At 43.3% G+C, this 12,009-nt stretch overlaps 1 protein-coding gene and 16 non-coding genes across 17 annotated transcripts in view; 16 read left to right on the plus strand and 1 right to left on the minus strand.

Annotated features, from left to right (window-relative positions):
* Positions 1-12,009, minus strand: part of fam81b (family with sequence similarity 81 member B) — a 55,717-nt gene that overhangs the window by 18,411 nt on the left and 25,297 nt on the right. The gene's annotated exons all lie outside the window — the stretch shown is intronic.
* trnai-aau (transfer RNA isoleucine (anticodon AAU)) lies at positions 363-436 on the plus strand. Its single transcript has one exon. It is a non-coding gene; the product is annotated as a tRNA-Ile (tRNA).
* On the plus strand, positions 1,140-1,213 carry trnai-aau (transfer RNA isoleucine (anticodon AAU)). The gene has a single exon. It is a non-coding gene; the product is annotated as a tRNA-Ile (tRNA).
* On the plus strand, positions 1,538-1,611 carry trnai-aau (transfer RNA isoleucine (anticodon AAU)). Its single transcript has one exon. It is a non-coding gene; the product is annotated as a tRNA-Ile (tRNA).
* trnai-aau (transfer RNA isoleucine (anticodon AAU)) lies at positions 2,878-2,951 on the plus strand. Its single transcript has one exon. It is a non-coding gene; the product is annotated as a tRNA-Ile (tRNA).
* trnai-aau (transfer RNA isoleucine (anticodon AAU)) lies at positions 3,839-3,912 on the plus strand. The gene has a single exon. It is a non-coding gene; the product is annotated as a tRNA-Ile (tRNA).
* On the plus strand, positions 4,237-4,310 carry trnai-aau (transfer RNA isoleucine (anticodon AAU)). Its single transcript has one exon. It is a non-coding gene; the product is annotated as a tRNA-Ile (tRNA).
* Positions 5,198-5,271, plus strand: trnai-aau (transfer RNA isoleucine (anticodon AAU)). The gene has a single exon. It is a non-coding gene; the product is annotated as a tRNA-Ile (tRNA).
* Positions 5,761-5,834, plus strand: trnai-aau (transfer RNA isoleucine (anticodon AAU)). Its single transcript has one exon. It is a non-coding gene; the product is annotated as a tRNA-Ile (tRNA).
* trnai-aau (transfer RNA isoleucine (anticodon AAU)) lies at positions 6,538-6,611 on the plus strand. Its single transcript has one exon. It is a non-coding gene; the product is annotated as a tRNA-Ile (tRNA).
* trnai-aau (transfer RNA isoleucine (anticodon AAU)) lies at positions 7,499-7,572 on the plus strand. The gene has a single exon. It is a non-coding gene; the product is annotated as a tRNA-Ile (tRNA).
* trnai-aau (transfer RNA isoleucine (anticodon AAU)) lies at positions 7,897-7,970 on the plus strand. Its single transcript has one exon. It is a non-coding gene; the product is annotated as a tRNA-Ile (tRNA).
* trnai-aau (transfer RNA isoleucine (anticodon AAU)) lies at positions 9,425-9,498 on the plus strand. Its single transcript has one exon. It is a non-coding gene; the product is annotated as a tRNA-Ile (tRNA).
* trnai-aau (transfer RNA isoleucine (anticodon AAU)) lies at positions 9,780-9,853 on the plus strand. The gene has a single exon. It is a non-coding gene; the product is annotated as a tRNA-Ile (tRNA).
* On the plus strand, positions 10,135-10,208 carry trnai-aau (transfer RNA isoleucine (anticodon AAU)). The gene has a single exon. It is a non-coding gene; the product is annotated as a tRNA-Ile (tRNA).
* On the plus strand, positions 11,179-11,252 carry trnai-aau (transfer RNA isoleucine (anticodon AAU)). The gene has a single exon. It is a non-coding gene; the product is annotated as a tRNA-Ile (tRNA).
* trnai-aau (transfer RNA isoleucine (anticodon AAU)) lies at positions 11,932-12,005 on the plus strand. Its single transcript has one exon. It is a non-coding gene; the product is annotated as a tRNA-Ile (tRNA).

Raw genomic sequence — 12,009 nt, forward strand, 5'->3', positions numbered from 1 at the left:
TGCTAATAACGTGACGGAACACATTGCTGAAAGCGTGACGTTTTTGACCTTGTATAACCTAGTGTTTGTCATTAGTGGTGTACGATGCATCTCGAAGGTACAAAGAACTAAAATGTGGAGTTCGGTAAATTGTTACCCTGGTAGTCCCTAACATGGCCGTTTAGCTCAGTTGGTTAGGGCGTCGTGCTAATAATGCGAAGGTAGCGGGTTCGATATCGAATGGCCATATGCTTATTGTCTCACATATTTTAATCAGTGACGATTTTACCTTGTACCTTGTTTGTCATTAGCGGTATGGGATGCATCTCGAACGCACTAAATACTGGAGATCCGAAAACTGTTATCCTGGTAGTCTGTAACGTGGCCGTTTAGCTCAGTTGGTTAGAGCGTCGTGCTAATAACGCGAAGGTCGTGGGTTCGATACCCGTAATGGCCATTTCTTTGTTGCCTCGCATAATTTAATCAGTGACGGTCGCACCTTTTATAACAAAGTGTTTATCATTAGCGGTATGGGCTGCATCTCGAAAGCATTCAAAAGTGGAGTTTGAAATCTGTTATTCTGCTCCCCTTAAATATGTCAGTTTAGCTCATTTGGTAAGAGCGTCGTGCTAATAACGCAAAGGTCGCGGGTTCGATACCCGTTATGGCCATATGCATATTGCCTCACAAAGCTAAATCAGTGACGATTTTTACCTCGTATAACGTACTGTATGTCATTAGCGTAAGCGATGCATCTCGAACGCACTAAAAACTGGAGATCCGAAATGAGTTATCCCGTGCTAATAACGTGACGGAACACATTGCTGAAAGCGTGACGTTTTTGACCTTGTATAACCTAGTGTTTGTCATTAGTGGTGTACGATGCATCTCGAAGGTACAAAGAACTAAAATGTGGAGTTCGGTAAATTGTTACCCTGGTAGTCCCTAACATGGCCGTTTAGCTCAGTTGGTTAGAGCGTCGTGCTAATAATGCGAAGGTAGCGGGTTCGATATCGAATGGCCATATGCTTATTGCCTCACATATTTTAATCAGTGACGATTTTACCATGTACCTTGTTTGTCATTAGCGGTATGGGATGCATCTCGAACGCACTAAATACTGGAGATCCGAAAACTGTTATCCTGGTAGTCTGTAACGTGGCCGTTTAGCTCAGTTGGTTAGAGCGTCGTGCTAATAACGCGAAGGTCGCGGGTTCGATACCCGTAATGGCCATTTCCTTGTTGCCTCGCATAATTTAATCAGTGACGGTCGCACCTTATATAACATAGTGTTTGTCATTAGCGGTATGGGGTGCATCTCGAACGCATTCAAAAGTGGAGTTTGAAATGTGTTATTCTGCGCCCCTTAAATATGTCAGTTTAGCTCATTTGGCAAGAGCGTCGTGCTTATAACGCAACGGAACACATAGCTGGAAGAGTGACGTTTTTTAAATTGTATAATGTAGTGTTTGTCATTAATGGTGTACAATGCATCTCGAAGGCACAAAGAACTGAAAAGTCGAGTTCGGTAAATTGTTATCCTTCTTGTCTATAACATGGCCGTTTAGCTCAGTTGGTTAGAGCGTCGTGCTAATAACGCGAAGGTCGCGGGTTCGATACCCGTAATGGCCACATGCATATTGCCTCACAAAGCTAAATCAGTGACGATTTTTACCTCGTATAACGTACTGTTTGTCATTAGCGCAAGCGATGCATCTCGAACGCACTAAAAACTGGAGATCCGAAATGAGTTATCCCGTGCTAATAACGTGACGGAACACATTGCTGAAAGCGTGACGTTTTTGACCTTGTAAAACCTAGTGTTTGTCATTAGTGGTGTACGATGCATCTCGAAGGTACAAAGAACTAAAATGTGGAGTTCGGTAAATTGTTACCCTGGTAGTCCCTAACATGGCCGTTTAGCTCAGTTGGTTAGGGCGTCGTGCTAATAATGCGAAGGTAGCGGGTTCGATATCGAATGGCCATATGCTTATTGCCTCACATATTTTAATCAGTGACGATTTTACCTTGTACCTTGTTTGTCATTAGCGGTATGGGATGCATCTCGAACGCACTAAATACTGGAGATCCGAAAACTGTTATCCTGGTAGTCTGTAACGTGGCCGTTTAGCTCAGTTGGTTAGAGCGTCGTGCTAATAACGCGAAGGTCGCGGGTTCGATACCCCTAATGGCCATTTCTTTGTTGCCTCGCATAATTTAATCAGTGACGGTCGCACCTTTTATAACAAAGTGTTTATCATTAGCGGTATGGGCTGCATCTCGAAAGCATTCAAAAGTGGAGTTTGAAATCTGTTATTCTGCTCCCCTTAAATATGTCAGTTTAGCTCATTTGGTAAGAGCGTCGTGCTAATAACGCAAAGGTCGCGGGTTCGATACCCGTTATGGCCATATGCATATTGCCTCACAAAGCTAAATCAGTGACGATTTTTACCTCGTATAACGTACTGTATGTCATTAGCGTAAGCGATGCATCTCGAACGCACTAAAAACTGGAGATCCGAAATGAGTTATCCCGTGCTAATAACGTGACGGAACACATTGCTGAAAGCGTGACGTTTTTGACCTTGTATAACCTAGTGTTTGTCATTAGTGGTGTACGATGCATCTCGAAGGTACAAAGAACTAAAATGTGGAGTTCGGTAAATTGTTACCCTGGTAGTCCCTAACATGGCCGTTTAGCTCAGTTGGTTAGAGCGTCGTGCTAATAATGCGAAGGTAGCGGGTTCGATATCGAATGGCCATATGCTTATTGCCTCACATATTTTAATCAGTGACGATTTTACCATGTACCTTGTTTGTCATTAGCGGTATGGGATGCATCTCGAACGCACTAAATACTGGAGATCCGAAAACTGTTATCCTGGTAGTCTGTAACGTGGCCGTTTAGCTCAGTTGGTTAGAGCGTCGTGCTAATAACGCGAAGGTCGCGGGTTCGATACCCGTAATGGCCATTTCCTTGTTGCCTCGCATAATTTAATCAGTGACGGTCGCACCTTATATAACATAGTGTTTGTCATTAGCGGTATGGGGTGCATCTCGAACGCATTCAAAAGTGGAGTTTGAAATGTGTTATTCTGCGCCCCTTAAATATGTCAGTTTAGCTCATTTGGTAAGAGCGTCGTGCTTATAACGCAACGGAACACATAGCTGGAAGAGTGACGTTTTTTAAATTGTATAATGTAGTGTTTGTCATTAATGGTGTACAATGCATCTCGAAGGCACAAAGAACTGAAAAGTCGAGTTCGGTAAATTGTTATCCTTCTTGTCTACAACATGGCCGTTTAGCTCAGTTTGTTAGAGCGTCGTGCTAATAACGCGTAGGTCGCGGGTTCGATACCCGTAATGGCCACATGCATATTGCCTCACAAAGCTAAATCAGTGACGATTTTTACCTCGTATAACGTACTGTATGTCATTAGCGTAAGCGATGCATCTCGAACGCACTAAAAACTGGAGATCCGAAATGAGTTATCCCATGCTAATAACGTGACGGAACACATTGCTGAAAGCGTGACGTTTTTGACCTTGTATAACCTAGTGTTTGTCATTAGTGGTGTACGATGCATCTCGAAGGAACAAAGAACTAAAATGTGGAGTTCGGTAAATTGTTACCCTGGTAGTCCCTAACATGGCCGTTTAGCTCAGTTGGTTAGAGCGTCGTGCTAATAATGCGAAGGTAGCGGGTTCGATATCGAATGGCCATATGCTTATTGCCTCACATATTTTAATCAGTGACGATTTTACCTTGTACCTTGTTTGTCATTAGCGGTATGGGATGCATCTCGAACGCACTAAATACTGGAGATCCGAAAACTGTTATCCTGGTAGTCTGTAACGTGGCCGTTTAGCTCAGTTGGTTAGAGCGTCGTGCTAATAACGCGAAGGTCGCGGGTTCGATACCCGTAATGGCCATTTCCTTGTTGCCTCGCATAATTTAATCAGTGACGGTCGCACCTTATATAACATAGTGTTTGTCATTAGCGGTATGGGGTGCATCTCGAACGCATTCAAAAGTGGAGTTTGAAATGTGTTATTCTGCGCCCCTTAAATATGTCAGTTTAGCTCATTTGGTAAGAGCGTCGTGCTTATAACGCAACGGAACACATAGCTGGAAGAGTGACGTTTTTTAAATTGTATAATGTAGTGTTTGTCATTAATGGTGTACAATGCATCTCGAAGGCACAAAGAACTGAAAAGTCGAGTTCGGTAAATTGTTATCCTTCTTGTCTACAACATGGCCGTTTAGCTCAGTTGGTTAGAGCGTCGTGCTAATAACGCGAAGGTCGCGGGTTCGATACCCGTAATGGCCACATGCATATTGCCTCACAAAGCTAAATCAGTGACGATTTTTACCTCGTATAACGTACTGTTTGTCATTAGCGTAAGCGATGCATCTCGAACGCACTAAAAACTTGAGATCCGAAATGAGTTATCCCGTGCTAATAACGTGACGGAACACATAGCTGAAAGCGTGACGTTTTTGACCCTGTATAACCTAGTGTTTGTCATTAGTGGCGTACGATGCATCTCGAAGGTACAAAGAACTAAAATGTGGAGTTCGGTAAATTGTTACCCTGGTAGTCCCTAACATGGCCGTTTAGCTCAGTTGGTCAGGGCGTCGTGCTAATAATGCGAAGGTAGCGGGTTCGATATCGAATGGCCATATGCTTATTGCCTCACATATTTTAATCAGTGACGATTTTACCTTGTACCTTGTTTGTCATTAGCGGTATGGGATGCATCTCGAACGCACTAAATACTGGAGATCCGAAAACTGTTATCCTGGTAGTCTGTAACGTGGCCGTTTAGCTCAGTTAGTTAGAGCCTCGTGCTAATAAAGCGAAGGTTGTGGGTTCGATACCCGTAATGGCCATTTCCTTGTTGCCTCGCATAATTTAATCAGTGACGGTCGCACCTTATATAACATAGTGTTTGTCATTAGCGGTATGGGGTGCATCTCGAACGCATTCAAAAGTGGAGTTTGAAATGTGTTATTCTGCGCCCCTTAAATATGTCAGTTTAGCTCATTTGGTAAGAGCGTCGTGCTTATAACGCAACGGAACACATAGCTGGAAGAGTGACGTTTTTTAAATTGTATAATGTAGTGTTTGTCATTAATGGTGTACAATGCATCTCGAAGGCACAAAGAACTGAAAAGTCGAGTTCGGTAAATTGTTATCCTTCTTGTCTATAACATGGCCGTTTAGCTCAGTTGGTTAGAGCGTCGTGCTAATAACGCGAAGGTCGCGGGTTCGATACCCGTAATGGCCACATGCATATTGCCTCACAAAGCTAAATCAGTGACGATTTTTACCTCGTATAACGTACTGTTTGTCATTAGCGTAAGCGATGCATCTCGAACGCACTAAAAACTGGAGATCCGAAATGAGTTATCCCGTGCTAATAACGTGACGGAACACATTGCTGAAAGCGTGACGTTTTTGACCTTGTATAACCTAGTGTTTGTCATTAGTGGTGTACGATGCATCTCGAAGGTACAAAGAACTAAAATGTGGAGTTCGGTAAATTGTTACCCTGGTAGTCCCTAACATGGCCGTTTAGCTCAGTTGGTTAGGGCGTCGTGCTAATAATGCGAAGGTAGCGGGTTCGATATCGAATGGCCATATGCTTATTGTCTCACATATTTTAATCAGTGACGATTTTACCTTGTACCTTGTTTGTCATTAGCGGTATGGGATGCATCTCGAACGCACTAAATACTGGAGATCCGAAAACTGTTATCCTGGTAGTCTGTAACGTGGCCGTTTAGCTCAGTTGGTTAGAGCGTCGTGCTAATAACGCGAAGGTCGCGGGTTCGATACCCGTAATGGCCATTTCTTTGTTGCCTCGCATAATTTAATCAGTGACGGTCGCACCTTTTATAACAAAGTGTTTATCATTAGCGGTATGGGCTGCATCTCGAAAGCATTCAAAAGTGGAGTTTGAAATCTGTTATTCTGCTCCCCTTAAATATGTCAGTTTAGCTCATTTGGTAAGAGCGTCGTGCTAATAACGCAAAGGTCGCGGGTTCGATACCCGTTATGGCCATATGCATATTGCCTCACAAAGCTAAATCAGTGACGATTTTTACCTCGTATAACGTACTGTATGTCATTAGCGTAAGCGATGCATCTCGAACGCACTAAAAACTGGAGATCCGAAATGAGTTATCCCGTGCTAATAACGTGACGGAACACATTGCTGAAAGCGTGACGTTTTTGACCTTGTATAACCTAGTGTTTGTCATTAGTGGTGTACGATGCATCTCGAAGGTACAAAGAACTAAAATGTGGAGTTCGGTAAATTGTTACCCTGGTAGTCCCTAACATGGCCGTTTAGCTCAGTTGGTTAGAGCGTCGTGCTAATAATGCGAAGGTAGCGGGTTCGATATCGAATGGCCATATGCTTATTGCCTCACATATTTTAATCAGTGACGATTTTACCATGTACCTTGTTTGTCATTAGCGGTATGGGATGCATCTCGAACGCACTAAATACTGGAGATCCGAAAACTGTTATCCTGGTAGTCTGTAACGTGGCCGTTTAGCTCAGTTGGTTAGAGCGTCGTGCTAATAACGCGAAGGTCGCGGGTTCGATACCCGTAATGGCCATTTCCTTGTTGCCTCGCATAATTTAATCAGTGACGGTCGCACCTTATATAACATAGTGTTTGTCATTAGCGGTATGGGGTGCATCTCGAACGCATTCAAAAGTGGAGTTTGAAATGTGTTATTCTGCGCCCCTTAAATATGTCAGTTTAGCTCATTTGGTAAGAGCGTCGTGCTTATAACGCAACGGAACACATAGCTGGAAGAGTGACGTTTTTTAAATTGTATAATGTAGTGTTTGTCATTAATGGTGTACAATGCATCTCGAAGGCACAAAGAACTGAAAAGTCGAGTTCGGTAAATTGTTATCCTTCTTGTCTACAACATGGCCGTTTAGCTCAGTTTGTTAGAGCGTCGTGCTAATAACGCGTAGGTCGCGGGTTCGATACCCGTAATGGCCACATGCATATTGCCTCACAAAGCTAAATCAGTGACGATTTTTACCTCGTATAACGTACTGTATGTCATTAGCGTAAGCGATGCATCTCGAACGCACTAAAAACTGGAGATCCGAAATGAGTAATCCCATGCTAATAACGTGACGGAACACATTGCTGAAAGCGTGACGTTTTTGACCTTGTATTACCTAGTGTTTGTCATTAGTGGTGTACGATGCATCTCGAAGGTACAAAGAACTAAAATGTGGAGTTCGGTAAATTGTTACCCTGGTAGTCCCTAACATGGCCGTTTAGCTCAGTTGGTTAGAGCGTCGTGCTAATAATGCGAAGGTAGCGGGTTCGATATCGAATGGCCATATGCTTATTGCCTCACATATTTTAATCAGTGACGATTTTACCTTGTACCTTGTTTGTCATTAGCGGTATGGGATGCATCTCGAACGCACTAAATACTGGAGATCCGAAAACTGTTATCCTGGTAGTCTGTAACGTGGCCGTTTAGCTCAGTTGGTTAGAGCGTCGTGCTAATAACGCGAAGGTCGCGGGTTCGATACCCGTAATGGCCATTTCCTTGTTGCCTCGCATAATTTAATCAGTGACGGTCGCACCTTATATAACATAGTGTTTGTCATTAGCGGTATGGGGTGCATCTCGAACGCATTCAAAAGTGGAGTTTGAAATGTGTTATTCTGCGCCCCTTAAATATGTCAGTTTAGCTCATTTGGTAAGAGCGTCGTGCTTATAACGCAACGGAACACATAGCTGGAAGAGTGACGTTTTTTAAATTGTATAATGTAGTGTTTGTCATTAATGGTGTACAATGCATCTCGAAGGCACAAAGAACTGAAAAGTCGAGTTCGGTAAATTGTTATCCTTCTTGTCTACAACATGGCCGTTTAGCTCAGTTGGTTAGAGCGTCGTGCTAATAACGCGAAGGTCGCGGGTTCGATACCCGTAATGGCCACATGCATATTGCCTCACAAAGCTAAATCAGTGACGATTTTTACCTCGTATAACGTACTGTTTGTCATTAGCGTAAGCGATGCATCTCGAACGCACTAAAAACTGGAGATCCCAAATGAGTTATCCCGTGCTAATAACGTGACGGAACACATTGCTGAAAGCGTGACGTTTTTGACCTTGTATAACCTAGTGTTTGTCATTAGTGGTGTACGATGCATCTCGAAGGTACAAAGAACTAAAATGTGGAGTTCGGTAAATTGTTACCCTGGTAGTCCCTAACATGGCCGTTTAGCTCAGTTGGTTAGGGCGTCGTGCTAATAATGCGAAGGTAGCGGGTTCGATATCGAATGGCCATATGCTTATTGCCTCACATATTTTAATCAGTGACGATTTTACCTTGTACCTTGTTTGTCATTAGCGGTATGGGATGCATCTCGAACGCACTAAATACTGGAGATCCGAAAACTGTTATCCTGGTAGTCTGTTACGTGGCCGTTTAGCTCAGTTGGTTAGAGCGTCGTGCTAATAACGCGAAGGTCGCGGGTTCGTTACCCGTAATGGCCATTTCTTTGTTGCCTCGCATAATTTAATCAGTGACGGTCGCACCTTATATAACAAAGTGTTTGTCATTAGCGGTATGGGGTGCATCTCGAACGCATTAAAAAGACGGCTCGTTTGGATGAAAACTATGTTGTAGCTGGTTCTCTGGGTTACTACACTTTTATTGGGCTAATTCGGCCGTGCAGCTGCCATTTAGTTCCCTGCTACGGGTTCCCTGGTAACAGGGAACCCGTAGCTTTGTGCAGAGAGAACTGGAATGGTCTTGTATACTTGCTTAGCATCTTAGCGCCTAGACCAAAAACCCATTCAAATACATAGTAGCTAGCTAGCTAGCTGCTAATAACTTTAACGTTAGCATGTCGACTCGGTCTGGGAAACTCCAATTCGGATCGGAATATTTTTGGAGTAATTATAAGTTATTTGAGGATCAGACACATTGTCAGGTGGTGGTGTTGGGATATTTTCGCGGAGAAAAGATCGTTTTGAGAAATAGTGTATGTTGTACAGCAGCATGTAAGTACAGATCCAAGTCTGACAGGTTCAGTCGGCATTTCGGTAGGATGGCGCACGCCGGGAGTATCGGGGCGCAGCGCCCCTGTTCCCTTGTTTAGAAAAAACCCTGATAGTGTTTGTCATTAGCGGTATGGGGTGCATCTCGAACGCATTCAAAAGTGGAGTTTGAAATGTGTTATTCTGCGCCCCTTAAATATGTCAGTTTAGCTCATTTGGTAAGAGCGTCGTGCTTATAACGCAACGGAACACATAGCTGGAAGAGTGACGTTTTTTAAATTGTATAATGTAGTGTTTGTCATTAATGGTGTACAATGCATCTCGAAGGCACAAAGAACTGAAAAGTCGAGTTCGGTAAATTGTTATCCTTCTTGTCTACAACATGGCCGTTTAGCTCAGTTGGTTAGAGCGTCGTGCTAATAACGCGAAGGTCGCGGGTTCGATACCCGTAATGGCCACATGCATATTGCCTCACAAAGCTAAATCAGTGACGATTTTTACCTCGTATAACGTACTGTATGTCATTAGCGTAAGCGATGCATCTCGAACGCACTAAAAACTGGAGATCCGAAATGAGTTATCCCGTGCTAATAACGTGACGGAACACATTGCTGAAAGCGTGACGTTTTTGACCTTGTATAACCTAGTGTTTGTCATTAGTGGTGTACGATGCATCTCGAAGGCACAAAGAACTGAAAAGTCGAGTTCGGTAAATTGTTATCCTTCTTGTCTACAATATGGCCGTTTAGCTCAGTTGGTTAGAGCGTCGTGCTAATAACGCGAAGGTCGCGGGTTCGATACCCGTAATGGCCACATGCATATTGCCTCACAAAGCTAAATCAGTGACGATTTTTACCTCGTATAACGTACTGTTTGTCATTAGCGTAAGCGATGCATCTCGAACGCACTAAAAACTGGAGATCCGAAATGAGTTATCCCGTGCTAATAACGTGACGGAACACATAGCTGGAAGAGTGACGTTTTTTAAATTGTATAATGTAGTGTTTGTCATTAATGGTGTACAATGCATCTCGAAGGCACAAAGAACTGAAAAGTCGAGTTCGGTAAATTGTTATCCTTCTTGTCTACAACATGGCCGTTTAGCTCAGTTGGTTAGAGCGTCGTGCTAATAACGCGAAGGTCGCGGGTTCGATACCCGTAATGGCCATTCGGTAAAGTTCGGTAAATTGTAAATAGTGTTTGTCATTAATGGTGTACAATGCATCTCGAAGGCACAAAGAACTGAAAAGTCGAGTTCGGTAAATTGCATAATTTAATCAGTGACGGTCGCACCTTATATAACATAGTGTTTGTCATTAGCGGTATGGGGTGCATCTCGAACGCATTCAAAAGTGGAGTTTGAAATGTGTTATTCTGTGCCCCTTAAATATGTCAGTTTAGCTCATTTGGTAAGAGCGTCGTGCTTATAACGCAACGGAACACATAGCTGGAAGAGTGACGTTTTTTAAATTGTATAATGTAGTGTTTGTCATTAATGGTGTACAATGCATCTCGAAGGCACAAAGAACTGAAAAGTCGAGTTCGGTAAATTGTTATCCTTCTTGTCTACAACATGGCCGTTTAGCTCAGTTGGTTAGAGCGTCGTGCTAATAACGCAAAGGTCGCGGGTTCGATACCCGTAATGGCCACATGCATATTGCCTCACAAAGCTAAATCAGTGACGATTTTTACCTCGTATAACGTACTGTTTGTCATTAGCGTAAGCGATGCATCTCGAACGCACTAAAAACTGGAGATCCGAAATGAGTTATCCCGTGCTAATAACGTGACGGAACACATTGCTGAAAGCGTGACGTTTTTGACCTTGTATAACCTAGTGTTTGTCATTAGTGGTGTACGATGCATCTCGAAGGTACAAAGAACTAAAATGTGGAGTTCGGTAAATTGTTACCCTGGTAGTCCCTAACATGGCCGTTTAGCTCAGTTGGTTAGAGCGTCGTGCTAATAATGCGAAGGTAGCGGGTTCGATATCGAATGGCCATATGCTTATTGCCTCACATATTTTAATCAGTGACGATTTTACCATGTACCTTGTTTGTCATTAGCGGTATGGGATGCATCTCGAACGCACTAAATACTGGAGATCCGAAAACTGTTATCCTGGTAGTCTGTAACGTGGCCGTTTAGCTCAGTTGGTTAGAGCGTCGTGCTAATAACGCGAAGGTCGCGGGTTCGATACCCGTAATGGTCATTTCCTTGTTGCCTCGCATAATTTAATCAGTGACGGTCGCACCTTATATAACATAGTGTTTGTCATTAGCGGTATGGGGTGCATCTCGAACGCATTCAAAAGTGGAGTTTGAAATGTGTTATTCTGCGCCCCTTAAATATGTCAGTTTAGCTCATTTGGTAAGAGCGTCGTGCTTATAACGCAACGGAACACATAGCTGGAAGAGTGACGTTTTTTAAATTGTATAATGTAGTGTTTGTCATTAATGGTGTACAATGCATCTCGAAGGCACAAAGAACTGAAAAGTCGAGTTCGGTAAATTGTTATTCTTCTTGTCTACAACATGGACGTTTAGCTCAGTTGGTTAGAGCGTCGTGCTAATAACGCGAAGGTCGCGGGTTCGATACCCGTAATGGCCACATGCATATTGCCTCACAAAGCTAAATCAGTGACGATTTTTACCTCGTATAACGTACTGTATGTCATTAGCGTAAGCGATGCATCTCGAACGCACTAAAAACTGGAGATCCGAAATGAGTTATCCCGTGCTAATAACGTGACGGAACACATTGCTGAAAGCGTGACGTTTTTGACCTTGTATAACCTAGTGTTTGTCATTAGTGGTGTACGATGCATCTCGAAGGTACAAAGAACTAAAATGTGGAGTTCGGTAAATTGTTACCCTGGTAGTCCCTAACATGGCCGTTTAGCTCAGTTGGTTAGAGCGTCGTGCTAATAACGCGAAGGTCGCGGGTTCGATACCCGTAATGGCCATTTC

This window comes from Gadus macrocephalus, chromosome 6 (genome assembly GCF_031168955.1).
Source record: "Gadus macrocephalus chromosome 6, ASM3116895v1".
Classification (NCBI taxonomy): Eukaryota; Metazoa; Chordata; class Actinopteri; order Gadiformes; family Gadidae; genus Gadus; species Gadus macrocephalus.